Source organism: Euprymna scolopes, chromosome 46 (assembly GCF_053919585.1).
Source record: "Euprymna scolopes isolate OS-2025 chromosome 46, ASM5391958v1, whole genome shotgun sequence".
In the NCBI taxonomy this organism is placed as follows: Eukaryota; Metazoa; Mollusca; class Cephalopoda; order Sepiida; family Sepiolidae; genus Euprymna; species Euprymna scolopes.
Genome location: NC_136527.1, coordinates 120,236,352 through 120,254,430, shown reverse-complemented (window position 1 = coordinate 120,254,430; position 18,079 = coordinate 120,236,352). Strand labels below are relative to the sequence as shown.

Sequence of the window (18,079 nt, the reverse complement as noted above, 5' to 3'; positions counted from 1 at the left end):
AGTTAGTGGTAAGCTAGGTGATTCTATTAGTATCCCGGCGCTCTTTGATATACCGACGATAATGCTGGCCAAGGTTTCCGATCCTGAACCTAAATGTCCGGTTGCTGAGATCAACTCTCTAAGTACTGGCAAATTTGGTTTAGTGAGGGTCAGGCCACAGTTAGAAAATTGTGTGGCAATTAAATTTAATCTGCCTAGATTGCAGCTTGCCATAAATATAGCTAGAAATGGTTTAAATTTATTTGGAATTTTCAATATCCAGGAGGTGACTTTATTAATACAATCGAGCATATGGTAATTGTAGATATTAAGTATATTACTAAAATAAAGTTCGTTTGACTTCTAGAGTAGAAAAACAAATCCTCGCTTCTGTTAAGTTCAGAAATCTCTCTTGCCTAAGCTTTCCAATTTCTGAGTCGAATTTTAAGAACACAAGAAGGCTCGCGAAGAAACACAAACAGATAAAGACAATATATAAGGATATAATTAAAATACATTTATAATTAAAAAATAAAATTTAAAAGAAAGGAAGTAAAAACACTTAGTATTTCGTTAGGATTAGGATGGATTAATTACACTTAACTTGCTTTGGACATCTTGACTTCTTGACTCGCAGTGTTATCCAGTGTTTGTATCTATTTATAGGGGCGCACAAAGGAATAACGTTTTATTCATTTTATAAGAGTCATAAAACTTATTTAGAAAATAGTTACGTTTACATGTAATTCATTACCTTTTTTTCTAATATATCTCATTCGTAATAATTATGTTATCTTCAAATTATCTTTACATGTAATTTATTATCTTTTTATTCGTTTTGTTTTTCTAATATATCTCATTCGTAATAATTATGTTATCTTCAAATTATCCTTACATGTAATTTATTATCTTTTTATTTGTTTTGTTTTTCTACGATATCTCATTCGTAATAATTATGTTATCTTCAAATTATCTTTACATGTAATTTATTATCTTTTTATTCGTTTTGTTTTTCTAATATATCTCATTCGTGATAATTATGTTATCTTCAAATTATCTTTACATGTAATTTATTATCTTTTTATTCGTTTTGTTTTTCTAATATATCTCATTCGTAATAATTATGTTATCTTCAAATTATCTTTACATGTAATTTATTATCTTTTTATTCGTTTTGTTTTTCTAATATATCTCATTCGTGATAATTATGTTATCTTCAAATTATCTTTACATGTAATTTATTATCTTTTTATTCGTTTTGTTTTTCTAATATATCTCATTCGTAATAATTATGTTATCTTCAAATTATCTTTACATGTAATTTATTATCGTTTTTATTCGTTTTGTTTTTCTACGATATCTCATTCGTAATAATTATGTTATCTTCAAATTATCTTTACATGTAATTCATTATCTTTTTATTCGTTTTGTTTTTCTAATATATCTCTTTCGTAATAATTATGTTATCTTCAAATTATCTTTACATGTAATTCATTATCTTTTTATTTGTTTTGTTTTTCTACGATATCTCATTCGTAATAATTATGTTATCTTCAAATTATCTTTACATGTAATTCATTATCTTTTTATTCGTTTTGTTTTTCTAATATATCTCTTTCGTAATAATTATGTTATCTTCAAATTATCTTTACATGTAATTTATTATCTTTTTATTCGTTTTGTTTTTGGGATTGATTGTAAAACGGTCAGTCATGGTCACATGGTCATTTCACGCTTTTTGACCGTTTCCGGCTTGACCCTTGACCTTGACCTTTGTTTTTGAGTGTGACCTTGACCCCTGACCTTTGCCCTTTATGCACGCGTGACCTTGACCTGTGGCAACGAGGGGGGAGGCGGGGGGAAGCCATTGATGTTTGTACGCACTAAGTTTTTGACTTTTTGGTAAAAATCTCACGCTTTTTGACCGTTTCCGGCTTGACCCTTGACCTTTGTTTTTGAGTGTGACCTTGATCCCTGACATTTGGCCTTTATGCACACGTGACCTTGACCTGTGGCAACGAGGGGGGAAGCGGGGGGAAGCCATTGATGTTTGTACGGACTAAGTTTTTTACTTTTTGGTAAAAATCTCACGCTTTTTGACCGTTTCCGGCTTGACCCTTGACCTTTGTTTTTGAGTGTGACCTTGACCCGTGACCTTTGCCCTTTATGCACACGTGACCTTGACCTGTGGCAACGAGGGGGAAGGCGGGGGGAAGCCATTGATGTTTGTACGCACTAAGTTTTTGACTTTTTGGTAAAAATCTCACGCTTTTTTACCGTTTCCGGCTTGACCCTTGACCTTTGTTTTTGAGTGTGACCTTGACCCCTGACCTTTCGCCTTTATGCACGCGTGACCTTGACCTGTGGCAACGAGGGGGGAGGCGGGGGGAAGCCATTGATGTTTGTACGCACTAAGTTTTTGACTTTTTGGTAAAAATCTCACGCTTTTTGACCGTTTCCGGCTTGACCCTTGACCTTTGTTTTTGAGTGTGACCTTGATCCCTGACATTTGGCCTTTATGCACACGTGACCTTGACCTGTGGCAACGAGGGGGGAAGCGGGGGGAAGCCATTGATGTTTGTACGGACTAAGTTTTTTACTTTTTGGTAAAAATCTCACGCTTTTTGACCGTTTCCGGCTTGACCCTTGACCTTTGTTTTTGAGTGTGACCTTGACCCGTGACCTTTGCCCTTTATGCACACGTGACCTTGACCTGTGGCAACGAGGGGGAAGGCGGGGGGAAGCCATTGATGTTTGTACGGACTAAGTTTTTGACTTTTTGGTAAAAATCTCACGCTTTTTTACCGTTTCCGGCTTGACCCTTGACCTTTGTTTTTGAGTGTGACCTTGACCCCTGACCTTTCGCCTTTATGCACACGTGACCTTGACCTGTGGCAACGAGGGGGGAGGCGGGGGGAAGCCATTGATGTTTGTACGCACTAAGTTTTTGACTTTTTGGTAAAAATCTCACGCTTTTTGACCGTTTCCGGCTTGACCCTTGACCTTGACCTTTGTTTTTTAGTTTGACCTTGACCCCTGACCTTTGCCCTTTATGCACACGTGACCTTGACCTGTGGCAACGAGGGGGGAGGCGGGGGGAAGCCATTGATGTTTGTACGCACTAAGTTTTTGACTTTTTGGTAAAAATCTCACGCTTTTTGACCGTTTCCGGCGTGACCCTTTACCTTGACCTTTGTTTTTGAGTGTGACCTTGATCCCTGACCTTGACTTCTTGACTCGCAGTGTTATCCAGTGTTTGTATCTATTTATAGGGGCGCACAAAGGAATAACGTTTTATTCATTTTATAAGAGTCATAAAACTTATTTAGAAAATAGTTAAGTTTACATGTAATTTATTATCTTTTTATTCGTTTTGTTTTTCTACTATATCTCATTCGTAATAATTATGTTATCTTCAAATTATCTTTACATGTAATTTATTATCTTTTTATTCGTTTTATTATTGTAATATATCTCATCCGTGATATATATGTTATCTTCAAATTATCTTTACATGTAATTTATTATCGTTTTTATTCGTTTTGTTTTTCTAATATATCTCATTCGTAATAATTATGTTATCTTCAAATTATCTTTACATGTAATTCATTATCTTTTTATTTGTTTTGTTTTTCTACGATATCTCATTCGTAATAATTATGTTATCTTCAAATTATCTTTACATGTAATTCATTATCTTTTTATTTGTTTTGTTTTTCTACGATATCATATTCGTAATAATTATGTTATCTTCAAATTATCTTTACATGTAATTTATTATCTTTTTATTCGTTTTGTTTTTGGGATTGATTGTAAAACGGTCAGTCATGGTCACATATTACTGTCGTGGCCAAATTTGTTATTCCAACATAATTAGCATTGTATCTACTTAGAAAATAGCCCTAGTGACACAGCTAATATAACTGTATATTTCTGTTACAAATATAGTGGAAGTTAAATATAAGCTATATTCAGTGGTTTGGTATAGATATCAAGGAGGCAACTTTATTAATACAAGCGAGCATATTATAATTGTAGATATTAAGTAGATTGCTTAAATAAAGCTGTTTATTGATGAAGAGACATGACTTGTAACACAACAGTAGAAGGGCACGAAGGGAAATTGCAATATTTATTTTATCTTCATATTTAGATTGTAAAATGGAAAGCCATGGTCACATATTACTGCCGCGTTCACGTATTTGACAAATGAGTTACTCCAACACAATATTTAAATAATTTACTCGATACATTTATAAGCAACTTCAACAACTAGAGATATATTCTGGACCTCACTCTGGGGCATTCGTCGAGTACAAAAAATATAAACCCGATAAAGCAAACAATAACCCAAAAACACCAAAGAAAAACTATTGCTCGTTTTCAAAAATGGTAGACATATACATACTGATTGGTTGATTCCTTTATATTCGTTTATTAGCTTGTAGTGCAACTATATGAAAGCAAAAATAAATTGATTGAAAAGACGTTATACTTTATCGTTTAACAAGTAAATGATATGTTACAATAATTAAATATTCATATCTCTGGATTACAAAAGCTCATATTGAAAGTATTGTATCAAAGGAAGTGTAAATTCCATTCTAAGTCTAATCTGGGCGGAAAAATCGTTATTATAAGTCCAACATATTTGTCTTCTGCACTTCAAACATGTTTGTCTTCCGTATGTATATTGATATGATTAAAGCAAACTTTTGTATAATTATGGTTTCTCTTTTGTATGTGTTCGCATATGTTGCAACAAAGTTGACTTCTGTGCAAAACAAGAACTACATATTTCACAAGAATGTGGTTTTTCCCCTGTATGTGTAAACATATGTCGCAACAAATGTGACTTCCGTTTAAAAGAAGAACCACATACTTCACAAGAATGTGGTTTTTCTCCTGTATGTGTTTGCATATGTCGAAACAAACTTGACTTATATGTAAAAGAAGAACCACATATTTCACAAGAATGTGGTTTTTCTCCTGTATGTGTTCGCATATGTGGCAACAAAGATGACTTAAATGTAAAAGAAGAACCACATATTTCACAAGAATGTGGTTTTTCTCCTGTATGTGTAAACATATGTCGCAACAAATGTGACTTTCGGGCAAAAGAAGAACCACATACTTCACAAGAATGTGGTTTTTCTCCTGTATGTGTTTGCATATGTCGAAACAAACTTGACTTATATGTAAAAGAAGAACCACATATTTCACAAGAATGTGGTTTTTCTCCTGTATGTGTTCGCATATGTGGCAACAAAGATGACTTAAATGTAAAAGAAGAACCACATACTTCACAAGAATGTGGTTTTTCTCCTGTATGTGTTCGCATATGTTGCAACAAATTGAACTTCTGTGTAAAGGAAGAACCACATACTTCACAAGAATGCGGTTTTTCTCCTGTATGTGTTGACTTATGTCGCAACAAATGTGACGTTTGTGTAAAAGAAGAACCACATACTTCACAAGAATGTGGTTTGTCTCCTGTATGTGTTAACATATGTCGCAACAAATCTGACTTACGTATAAAAGAAGAACCACATACTTCACAAGAATGCGGTTTATCTCCTTTATGTGTAAACATATGTTGCAACAAAGTAGACTTCCGTGTAAAAGAAGAACCACATACTTCACAAGAATGTGGTTTGTCTCCTGTGTGTGTTGACATATGTCGCAACAAATGTGACTTTTGTGTAAAAGAAGAACTACATACTTCACAAGAATGTGGTTTGTCTTCCGTGTGTGTTCCCATATGTTGCAATAAATGTGATTTTCTTGTAAAACAGGAACTACATACTTTACAAGAATGTAGTTTGTTTTCCATATTTGCATATAGTAAAACCAACTTTATTTCAATGAGAAAAAATTATTAGTCTATAGTACGTGTTCGAATGTTCCACAATAAAAATGACGTTTGACTAATAAAAACCTACCTACATTTATTAAAAAAATTATTTTCTATTTGTTTCTATTTTACTTAACCGTTGGTCTTTGATTCATCAAATTTTTACAGAAGTATTTTTCTTTTTTCGCTTTAGACTTAAAGTTTGTTTTTTTAATTATAAACGCATGATTTTTTGTGTAATCATTTTTGTGCATTTTTCACATTTTAGTTTATGCATTTTTCGATGTTTAGTTTATTTTGCAAAAACCAAACAAACTCTTAAACATTTTCCCACCTTTGTTAGTAAAATGTGTTCATTTCATCAACTCTAATTTGTGTTTATTCTGTTTAGATACTAAATAAAATTTTTCTTCTTTCTTAACATTATAGATGTATGACTGTTTTTGCAGTTTTAAGTTTTCATGCATTTTTACATTGATGGTAAGGCTATATGTAAAAGAATTGATACACATAACAATGTTTTGAATTACTTTGCATCAAATTTGATGTCACGTGTTTCACTAGTGCACGATTTCTTTTCTTTCTGATATTTTCATGAATGTTATATGTGGACATTTCCAAATATGTGATGAGTTTCTTACATCATCAACGGAAAATGAAGATCCATTCTTATCAAATAATTGATTTCTGTTGATTGCTGCAAACTCTGAAAATATAAAATGAATATATAAACTAGATTTCATGTGATATTTAAATTTTTACATATTCTTATAAAAAGTAAACAAATTAGTGATTATTAATAGGTATACCAAACTGGCCTAGTTTAGGTGCGAAAACTAATAAATAAAGTAAAATTTCCCTTAACTTCAACTTGTGATATCTCGTTTGTTTTTTGGGTTATTTTGATATGGTTTTGATTTAAATAAAATTGCATCTTTTGTCTTTATAGATATATAATTCTTTTTCTTGTGTCTTTAATAGTTTTTTTTTCAGGATTTTTCAAGTTATGCCTCTAATTTTTGTAAATGTCGCTTTATTTTTTACACAAAAAAATGCTGATGTTTTTCAAATTTGTTGCGCTTCATATTGTGAGTCTCTAAGTATATAAAAATGGTATCATTTTAAAGAAAAAAGGTCACTTAATACCATGGCGAGGTTATGAAAAGGTTATAAGTTGTTTTTCTAAAAAGAAATCCAACTTGAAAACTTCAGTGAAAGAAACATGAAAGAAATTTTATAGTAAGAATTCCGAAAAAGGCATCGTTTTGTAGAGGAATATCTCCTCTTTAATAATCTGTTGGTGTCATGTTTATGGCCCCATAAATCAAGGAGCGCACACTAATAAAAGTTGGGGTACCTACAGAGATTTTCAACTTAATGCCAGAGAGACCAATTATCAACTGTCAGCTAGCCAGCCAGTAGCCACACAGCAGCACAACGTACTGACTGACTGAACGGGAAAACATAAACAAACAACTCGTTTCACTATGGACTTACCAAAGTTCTTAGGTGAGTTTGTTTTTTCTTTAATATTTAAAAGTTATAGAAAGATATTTTTTAATTAATATTTTTAGAACGTCATTAAAAAAAATGAAAATTTACAATTTAAAAAATAATGCCAGTTTATTTTCTATAGCTTTTTTCAAACTTTCATATGTTCTTTCGTCGCTTTCTCCTTCGGTTACAGTTGGATAAACTTCAGCATTGTTAAATTATTTTAATTAAATTAATTAATAAAACCGTGTACAAAACATTTTTAGTTGTGTGGGACTGACGGAAACTTTTATTTTTTTCGGTTGGATAAACTTTAGCATTGTTAAATTATTTTAATTAAATTCCATAAACAAAACGTTCGGCTAGTGGCTTATGACGATAAAGTATGTGTTTTTGTTATTGTTCAGAAACATAGGTTTTTTTAATTATGAAAAAAAAAGAGAATTAAAAAAAATATTTAAAATAAATTACTTAAAATAAGCATTATTTATTTACTATTTTTTTGTTTTGGATTCGCCCAACATGTCTAAATTTACGCTTTGTAGAAAAAAACTGACTAAACTCAGTTCGAAGGTTATATATTAGCAAATATATTAAATTATTTTGTTCTAAAATTTTAAAATAATTACATAAAACCTTTTTATGTCAGCATTAACAGAAATTGTGACAGAACGCATATTAATTTTTTTTTGTCGTCACCTGTACCTACACTCATAAACAAAATATTCAGTAACTGACTTATGGCGATAAAATATACTTGTTGTTATTTATTCAGAGGCATAAATGTTTTAATTATGGAAAGGAAAAAATATGACCGGACCCCTATTTATAATAAATATCTTAATATTAAAAACCCGCCGAATATATGTCAACTTATGTCACAGTAACATGTATTGAGCGAGTTTTTAACAGTATTTTATCTGTTTTTTATTTATAACATCTTTTCCCAAACTTACCGTGTTAAAGAGAGAACCAGACTCCATCTTGAATGTTCCAATACATCGTTAAACACTGTATGGTTTTCGAGCTGAATAAACATGTTACATCGAAGAAAAACTCGAAAAATATATCCGGTTAGGTAGAAAAGTAACCTATCTTGCTTTTGATAACATTTATTTGTTATATATTTGTTTTTTGACAACTTTTTCGAATCTATGTGTACAGTAATAAAAACCCATGTAACCATGTGATTGAACTTTAATTTAAATTAACCACACGTGGTCGCAAAATGTATGCCGACGCTCAAAGTGTATACACATTTTGACTCCTCCCTTTACTTAAAAATTCACCAAAAATCAGGAAAGTTAACACCTATTATTTTTTCTTACTTTTTCATTGCTTTTACACGTTGTTTCTAACGTGAAGAATAAGTTTAGCCAAACTAATTTTGAAATAGGGTATATCAAAGGAACACATATAAAAATGATACCACTATAAAAAACAAATGAAATACTAGATAAAATTGAGCAAACATAATTACCAAAATTACAGAAAAAGATTTAAAAAAAACAAAAAGAAAATGGTGAAGTTTGTTGAGTGAAATGAATTATTGAAAGAAAATTAATTGAACTAATAGAAATGTTAAATAAAAAAATGTCACATTTCAATATTTTTTTAATAATTAAATTCTCAGTGTTGTCGAAATTAAAAATGAAGTGATTTTTTTTTATTAGACTTCTTTCGAAGCTTGCTACCTTGAAAAATACATTTAAAACCCTGTTTTTTTAAAATAAATTGAAAAATAAACGCAATTAAAAAAATTTAATTGATAATTAAAACTTTAAAAACATATTAAACATTGAAAAATTACTTATCTCACAAATTAACGTCCAATAAAGTAGATCCAGTCTTCATACAGTAATTCGGTTATAATAAATATCTTTCCCAAACTTAAAAATTAAATCTTTTTTTTGGGGGGGAGAGAGAGAGAGTGCTTTAAAATCGCCGGGGAGTGCCGCCTAAAATTTTAAAGAAGTAAATTTTAGGAGTTTAGTGCCTTTCAAAGACGGTTATCATAATTTATTATCATCATTTAATTTCCTTTCCCCCCCCCCACACCTTTCCACGTGGTTCAGTAGTTAACCAGTGCTCCTGTTGCTGTCAGTCAGCTATCTTTACCTAAGTTTTAATTTCTAGTTAAAAGAATTTTTCATGAATGGAATCAGCATTTTTAAAAATTATTTTTTTAGTTGTATATATTGTATTTACTCTTTGAAGTTAAGGAGGGTAAAAAAAAATTGGTGACACCTAGTTGGTGACGTATGCAAAAAAAAAAGACACTGCGATTTCGACCCTCACTAATAAAACTGCTCTGAGTGACTAGTTGGTAATTTTTTGTTCCTTTTCTTTTTTATTTTGCTCCTCCAGTTTATTTGGATGCTTCATAGTTAAATGTTTTAACATGTTGGTTGTGGTCATGTTAGATGGTTTTATTCCTCGCGATATTTTAATTTGACAGACTTTGCAAATGGCTTTCAACTCATCATCTTCAACTTCAAAAAGACTTTTTTTGGACTTTGGGCCATATTAGAAAATTCAGTTTATCTTTAAACAAATAATTTACTATTAAATTTTGTTTTAAAGCTAGTCACTTATTTGGATAATTAATTGAAAATAATCCGCTAAAAAGACAAAAAGAAAAAAAATATAAAGGGATGGGGCGGTAAATTGTACCAACCAGTAGTAAACAAAAAAACTTATAGAATTTAATTTTTGAAACCAATGTATAAAAGTTTACATAATGAAATGCAAATATGCATTTTCGGGTTTGTATTACTGTCCACATAGATTCGAAAAAGTTGTAAAAAAAACAAATATATAACAAACTAATATTATCAAAGGCAAGATAAGTTACTTTTCTACCAAACTGGATACATTTTTTTTGTTTTTATTCAATGTAACATGTTTATTCAGCTCGAAAAACATGCAGTGTTATCCGATGTATTGGAAAATTCAAAATGGCGCCCGACACTCTCTTTAACATGGTAAGTTTGGGAAAAGGTGTTATAAATAATAAACTAGACAAAATACTATTAAAAAAAACACCGAATGTATGTCAAAATATGTCACGGTAACATATATTGAGCGAGTTTCTAGCAGTATTTTGTATAGTTTATTATTAACTAGCGGGGGTACCCGGCGTTGCCCGAGTGTTTGTTTCCGGGACGGGGGGGAGTTTTAAAAAATGTTATGGTAGGTAAGTAGGAAGGATCAAACCCGGAGTCATGAGTAAAAGTAGGAAAATAAAGTGTGAAAAAAAAAACAAAAAAACATCTGCAACGTTAACAGTTCGGCCACCAAGAAAAGTCCATTCCAGTTGTTTAGGCAAAAAAAAAAAAAAAGACTACGGTAGGTCGGCACGAACGTGAAAATATAATGTGAATTGTCCAGCACGCTAACCACTACGCCACAGAGCACTGCAGCTTAGTTTAGTGATTTTAAATAACTTCACATGAAAGAACTACGAAGCCAAACCGGTGTTCTCTTCTCAACTGTTCCTTGTGAACGATCCCCAAACGGTGTTAAGTGGTGGCAGGGGGAGGAGGAATTTATAAGAGAGAAAATATTTTACCACTTCCATTGATCTTAACCGATTTTGGCCGTGACTTCTCAGCAGAAAAAGTACAGAAATCTAAGATTATCGAGGAATTTGAGAAATAATAAGCCTATAACACACCTCAGATATTGTTCTGCCGTTTGTGCATATTATATTTGCATGAAATATCTTGATTTTTAATCCTATTAAGGTCAAAATCAGACGGGAAAAATGAGTTCATTTTATTTATATAGAGATAACATCTTTTCCTGAACTTACCGTGTTAAAGAGAGTGTCGGGCGCCATTTTGAATTTTCCAATACATCGGTAAACACTGTATGCTTTTCGAGCTGAATAAACATGTTACATTGAATAAAAACCCGAAAAATATATCCAGTTAGGTAAAAACATAACTTATCTGGCCTTTGATAACATTTATTTGTTATATATTTGTTTTTTGACAACTTTTTCGAATCTATGTGTACAGTAATACAAACCCACATTTTCTTTTGAATTTTTTTTTGGTTGACTGTGTTCAATTCACACATGGTTGATGCGGTTCAATATTGCTAAACTATAAGTCCTTAGTAAAATTCTATTTATAAATAATTTTTAAAATGAAATTATTTAATTAATCGTAAATATTATTTAGACATAAAAATTAATTGATTACAAAACCTTTTAAAAATATATATATTAATTTCTTTTTCGTTTGGCAAAAAACTGCGCAAAACTTTTTATTTTCAATTTAAAATTCTAGAAAAAAGATTATTATTCTGTTTTTAATATAATCAAATTCAGGGTTTTATCTTTCTGGATAAAAAAAAATAATGGATTTTATTTCAATGAAATTAAAAAAAAACTTGACTGAATTGAATTAATTACCCTTAAATTAACGAAGGGGTTATTTAATAACTTTAGGTTTGGAATAGATAGGTATGGGGTCGATTTTTTTGAAACTTCAAAAGAAACCGACTACTGTCAAAACTTTGCGAAATAATACAACGTGATCAATTTCATTTTAAAGATATTTCTTTCAAAAGCCTTCTTTTAAAAAAAGAAAAAAAAGTATATTGTTCTATTAAACCTTTTACTGTTTAAATAATTTGACTTTGATCCTTTTATTTTAAGAAAATATAAGTTGAAAAAGCATTTTCATTCACTATTAGAAGATTTGTCAGTAAAAAAAAACAATCGCCAAAAAGATAAGCGTTTTTTTTATTTTTACTCGCAATGTAGAGCCCTGCATACTTCTTTTCAAGTAAACTCTTTTGTAGTTTTGATTACAATAGATCTGAATGAATGAACCTTGTAAGGGAGGGGCACTAAGCATTGCCCTGTTAATAATGAATTTCTTTGGTTTCTTTTTATAACATGCTACATTTCTCTCTTGCGGTTAGAAATATCAGGAAATTTTTTTCTTTTTTTCTTCATCAGACTAAAAGAATCGTAATGAAGGAATCGGAAAATTAAGGTATTTTTTAATAATGCGATTCCGATTCCGATACCTCCCAAAATACACGATTCTTACGATTAATGATTCCGATTCCGATTAATCGTCCCACCACTATTAATAATAATAATAATAATATTAATGATAATAATAATAATAATAATAATATTAACAATAATAAGAATAAGAAGAATAATAATATTAATAATATTAATAAAATAATATTAATAATATTAATAATAATAATATTAATAATAATATTAATAATAATGATATTAATAATAATAATGATAATGATAATGATAATAATAATAATATTAATTATAATAGTAATAATAATAATAATGATAATAATAACAATAATAATAATATTAATAATAATAATAATGATAATAATAATAATATTAATAATAATAATACTAATAATAATAAGAAGAATAATGATAATAATAATAATATTAATAAGAATAATAAGAATAATAATAATATTAATAATAATAATAATAATAATAATAATAGTAGTAATAGTAATAATAATAATGATAATAATAATAATAATGATAATAATAATGATAATAATAATGATAATAATAATAATAATAATAATAATAATAATAATAATAATAATAAGGTCGGATTTAATGTGGGGAAATCCATCTCCCTAAAAAGGGCACTCTTGATAGAAACAAAAATAAAAATTGCCTCAATCTAGAATTGTCAGAACATATACTACACTTTGCTCCTAGCTAAAAAACCAAGGAATGTACAGTACCAATATTGTTGTTGGCTACCTTAAATGTTAATATTCCAAATAATATTCGATACTTTTAAAAGCTGCCTTGGTATTGTTTTTGTTTTACATTCTATAAAAATAAAAGGAGGTTAAATTTCACTTTTAAATCCGGGGACATTTTTTATGCATTCTTTTTTTGTTCTGTATTAAATAAAAAGGATATTTTCATCAGTAATTTAATAAACAAAAGATACCGTAAAAATATTGTTGTTGGCTTTTTTAAATGTTAAAATTCAAATTCATATTTGATATTTAAAAAGTTCCATCTTATCCATTTATTTTTTAATTTATATTTTATAAAAATAAAGGAAATTTTAAATCCAGGGAGGGGACATTAACTCATACATTATATATTTTTAAATAGGACACTTCCACTTACTAATAATAATGATATTATTTAGAAAGCTATTCTTAACATGAGAAATTGGTCCTTGCTAAGTAATTTGTACTTTCACCTAACAATTGAAAAAAAAGGCATTTTAGACAAAAAACAAAAAATGAGGTCAAAATCAAATACATCACCAACGATTGTTACCAAACGCAACATAAGTAACTCTTCTACCTACTTAGATCCATTTATTTTTTATTTACATTCTATAAAAATGAAGGAAGTTTAATTAAAAACTTTTAATCCGGGGAGGGGATATTTACTCATACATTATATATTTTTTAAAAGGATACCTCCACTTACTAATAATAATGGTATTATTTAGAAAGCTATTCTTAACATGAGAAAGGGGGCCCTTGCTAACTAATTTGTAATTTCACTTAACAATTGAAAAAAATTAAATATTTCAGACAAAAACAGAAAAAGTGGTCAAAATAAAATAAATCATCAATGATTGTTACCAAAGGCAACATAAGTAACTGTTCTACCTATTTGAATAATTTTTGTTTATGTTTTAACTTATTTTGAAGCGTTTATTTACTTGAAAAAAATTGTGCTGACTCTCATATTAGAATTAGAAAAATTGACTGATATAAAACAGCTATACTGGAAGTCCCGATAACCATTTAAAAATCAATAACTAAATAAAATACTGGAAGAAACCACAAAATAAATGTCACAATGACACCTTTTTAATGGTATTTTTGGTTGATTAAATCGTCATTAAAAATTTGTGGTAAACACTGGAATATTTAGACTTACTATGCGTAACGATTTTTGTATCTGTGGCTTATTAAATTGTTGAAGTACAGAATAGTTAACAACACTTAGGAAAAAAAACGTAAGAAAGCAAAAACTGATATGAGTACAGGCCAATAAGTCTCCTGTGCGTCATCAGTAAGTTGCTGGAATCTGTGTTAAATACAGAAGTAATCAACCATTTCAACAAAAATAGCCCTCTTAGGGACACTCAATATGGTTTCCGTTCTACTAGATCTACAGCAGATGTGCTTACGGTTATATCTCATAGGATTAGCAAATCTCTCGATGGAGGCAACCTTTCTAGGGCAATTGCTCTTGACATATCTAAGGCCTTTGATAGGGTATGGGATAAAGGTTTACTTCACAAGATCTCTAGCTCTGGTATAGCTTGAAATGTCTTCTCAATTATTAAATCATTTCTTTCTGATAGGTTCATAAGAGTAGTAGTTGAGGGGCAAAAATCAGAAGATCACAGTATTAATGCTGGTGTCCCTCAGGGGCCCATCCTTGGCCCCATTCTTTTCCTGATCTACATTAATGATCTTCCAAATCACATCCTTACATCATTTGTAGACATTTATGCTGATTACACTACCATAAATGGTAGCACATCTAAGACAGTAAACGACCAAGTTCTCCCTGATTCTCTCTCCTCTGATCTTGAGCACATGGTACAATGGGGAAAGGAGTGGCTGGTTACTTTTAATGCATCTAAAACCAAGCTTCTCTCTTTACATCATCAACATTCTGATCCACATCTGGCATCAATTGAAATGAATGGCTCTCGTCTTCAGGAGGCCTATAGTTTTGACAAGCTTCTGGGCTTGACCATTACTCCTGATCTTAAATGGAACACGTACATCAAATCTGTAGCCAGGGCCACTGGAAAAATGGTGGGGTCTTTCTATCGATCCGGTAGATATCTCACTGCTGATGCAATTCTCTATCTATATAAGAGCCAGGTACGTCCAAGGAAGGAATACTGTTGCCACATCTGGGCAGGAGCTGCTAGAAAGAACTTGTCCTGCCTTGATAGAGTCCAAAATAGAGTCCGTAGCCTCGTAGGAGATGTCGTTTTCTCCTCCTTGCAACCTCTATCTCACAGAAGAGATGTTGTGAGTTTGTCTCTGATGTATCGTTATTTTCATGGAAAGTGTTCGACTGAGCTTCAGTCTATGGTCCCCCCTCGCCAAACTTTCACAAGAAACACTCGTCTAGCTGAAAACACTATCAATAATTCCCCCCACTCTTTATCTGTGCCTAAACCTAAACGTAGATTCCATGAACAAAACTTCTTTCTTAGAACTGCACGCCTGTGGAATTGTCTTCCGTTTACCTGCTTTCCGGCTGACTACAATATGTTTTTCTTCATTGTCTTCAAGTCTAACGTAAATAAGTTCTTGATGAGCCGTTTCATATGAGTTAACAAATTTGCCGAATTTTCATTACTGATGATTACTATATTTTCCAATTTCTACTATACACTCTTTAACCCTTATCCTTGAGTGGCCTCTTGGCCTTGATAATGTGCTGATGCCTGTGTAAAAAAAAAAGCTCCACTCTCTTCTCCTCCAACAAAAGAATTACATATATTATTGAGTGCTAACTGGTCATGAAGTGGGTTCTCATTTTATGTTAAATTTATATAAGAAAGTGATTACCCCCCTCCAAAAACTTCGATATTTATGATTTCTAAATTCTTTTTGCGGATATTTTAAAGCTGTTAAAACGTAGTTGCCAAAATAAAGTCAATTTTTTTTAAAGGAGTAAATTACGCTACAACAACAAAAAATATTACCAACTGGTCATGAAGTGGGTGCTCATTTTACGTTAAATTTATATAGGAAAGTGATTACCCATCTTAAAAACTTAAATATTTATTAGTTTTGTATTTGTTTTGCAGATATTTTAAAGCTTTTTTATAAAAAAATATTATGTACTTAACTGTAATTTCGAAAATAGTACTATTTTTAAAATTACGAAAATTCACCGAGTGCAGATAGTTATTTATAGGTAAAAGTAACTTTTTCGAAAAGTTAGGTAAAATTGCATACATATGTAGACAATGAAGATTTAACACACTCGGAAGTTTACATTTCTAGTCTATAGTGATACTTCTTTTTTTTTATTATAGTGATAGACTTTTTTTTTTACTAAATGAGTTTTCATATTTTTTTCATATTTTAAATTGGTTTGCAATAAAAAATAAATGTTTTTAATGTTTAAAATTATTTTAACAGTTATTGAATTTTTAAAAGAAAAAAAAAACTTACCTTTTATTCCAGGAATTAAAAAAAAAAAATCGGGATGAATTCGTTTTTTTTTTCTTTGTGTTCAAAACAACAACAACAAAAAAAAAATCAGGATGAACTAGTTTTTTTTTTTCTTTTGTGTTCAAAACAGAAAATTTGTTTTGTTTGTTAGGATTTCAGAGTCGATAGATCGATTTTTTTTACTCATGTCGTTTTAAGCAAAAACATTATTACATAAGTAACTAAAATTTCGAAAATAGTAATATTTTTAAAATTACAAAAAATCACCAAGTGTAGATAGTTATTTATAGGTAAAAGTGACTTTTTCGATAAGTTAGGTAAAATTGCATTTTTCTTATTGACAGACTTTTTTTTTACTAAAAAATACAATAGCAGTTGTTCAACTCAATGAGTTTTCGTATTTTTTCATATTTTTGATTGGATTGCAATAAAAATGTTTTTAATGTTTAAAATTATTTTTAAAGTTATTGAATTTTTAAATTGTTAAAAAGTAAAAGAAAAAAAATCTTACCTTTCATTCAAGGAATTCAATAAAAAAATCGGGATGAATTCGTTTTTTTTTTTTTTTGTGTTCAAAACAGAAAATTTGTTTTGTTTTTTATGATTTCTTTAGTAAATTGATACAACTTTTGTTTTGTGTGTTCAATTCATTAAGAAATAAAATATATGAAAATATAAAAGAATCAAAATTAAAAGATGAAAAACACGATTTAAACGTGAAATTATTTAAAAAGAAAATCAACTGCTTAGGAACAATGGATTCAGGTCATCATAAAACGGTGTAATCATTATTTTGTTCCTCGTGTAAAAATGTCCATTTATTAGTTAAGTGTGCCGAATTGTTTTTCTATCAAGTTGAGATTATTTTTGTGAATACTTAAGGTTTGTTGCAATTCATTTTTTTAATACAATGTATTTTAAAAAAAAAAATATGAAGACTTATTTTGTAAATTTATTTTTTTAAATACAATTTATTTGTCAATACTTAACTTTTATTTTGATTTGTTTTGTAAAATTATTTTTTATTATTTTATTGTTTTGTAAAATAATTTTTTTATTATTTTATTGTTTTGTAAAATTATTTTTTTATTATTTTATTGTTTTGTAAAATTATTTTTTATTGTACAATTTATTAAAAATATATGAAGATATTTATTTTGTAAATTAATTTTATATACAATTTATTTATTTTAATTTTAAAAATTCATTTTTTTTAAATACAATTTATTTAAAACTGTTAACTTCTGAAATACCGATATTATTGTTCACGTATTGTTTGCATAGTAACATATCGGTGATTAGGAGGACGTTTATTCCTTTTATGCGATTTAAGAATTGAGAGTATTTTTCACTCAATCTAATCTCCAATCTTGCCACAGGATCTTGAAGATTTATTTTGTAAAATTCATTTTTTAATGCAATTTATTTGTCAATACTTAAGGTTTATTTCGATTTATTTTGAAAAAATATTTTTATTATACAATTTATTAAAAGATAAACAAAGATATTTATTTTGTAAAATTCATTTTTATAAAATAAAAAAAAAGA

General features: G+C 29.5%; 1 long non-coding RNA gene across 1 annotated transcript; it reads right to left on the bottom strand.

Moving 5' to 3' along the window:
• Nucleotides 1–4,453: 4,453 nt before the first annotated feature.
• On the bottom strand, nt 4,454–17,318 carry LOC145270721 (uncharacterized). The gene is made up of 2 exons (XR_013865536.1): nt 17,043–17,318; nt 4,454–6,539 (listed from the first exon to the last, which is right to left on the bottom strand). It is a non-coding gene; the product is annotated as an uncharacterized LOC145270721 (long non-coding RNA).
• Between the last annotated feature and the right edge of the window lie 761 nt (nt 17,319–18,079).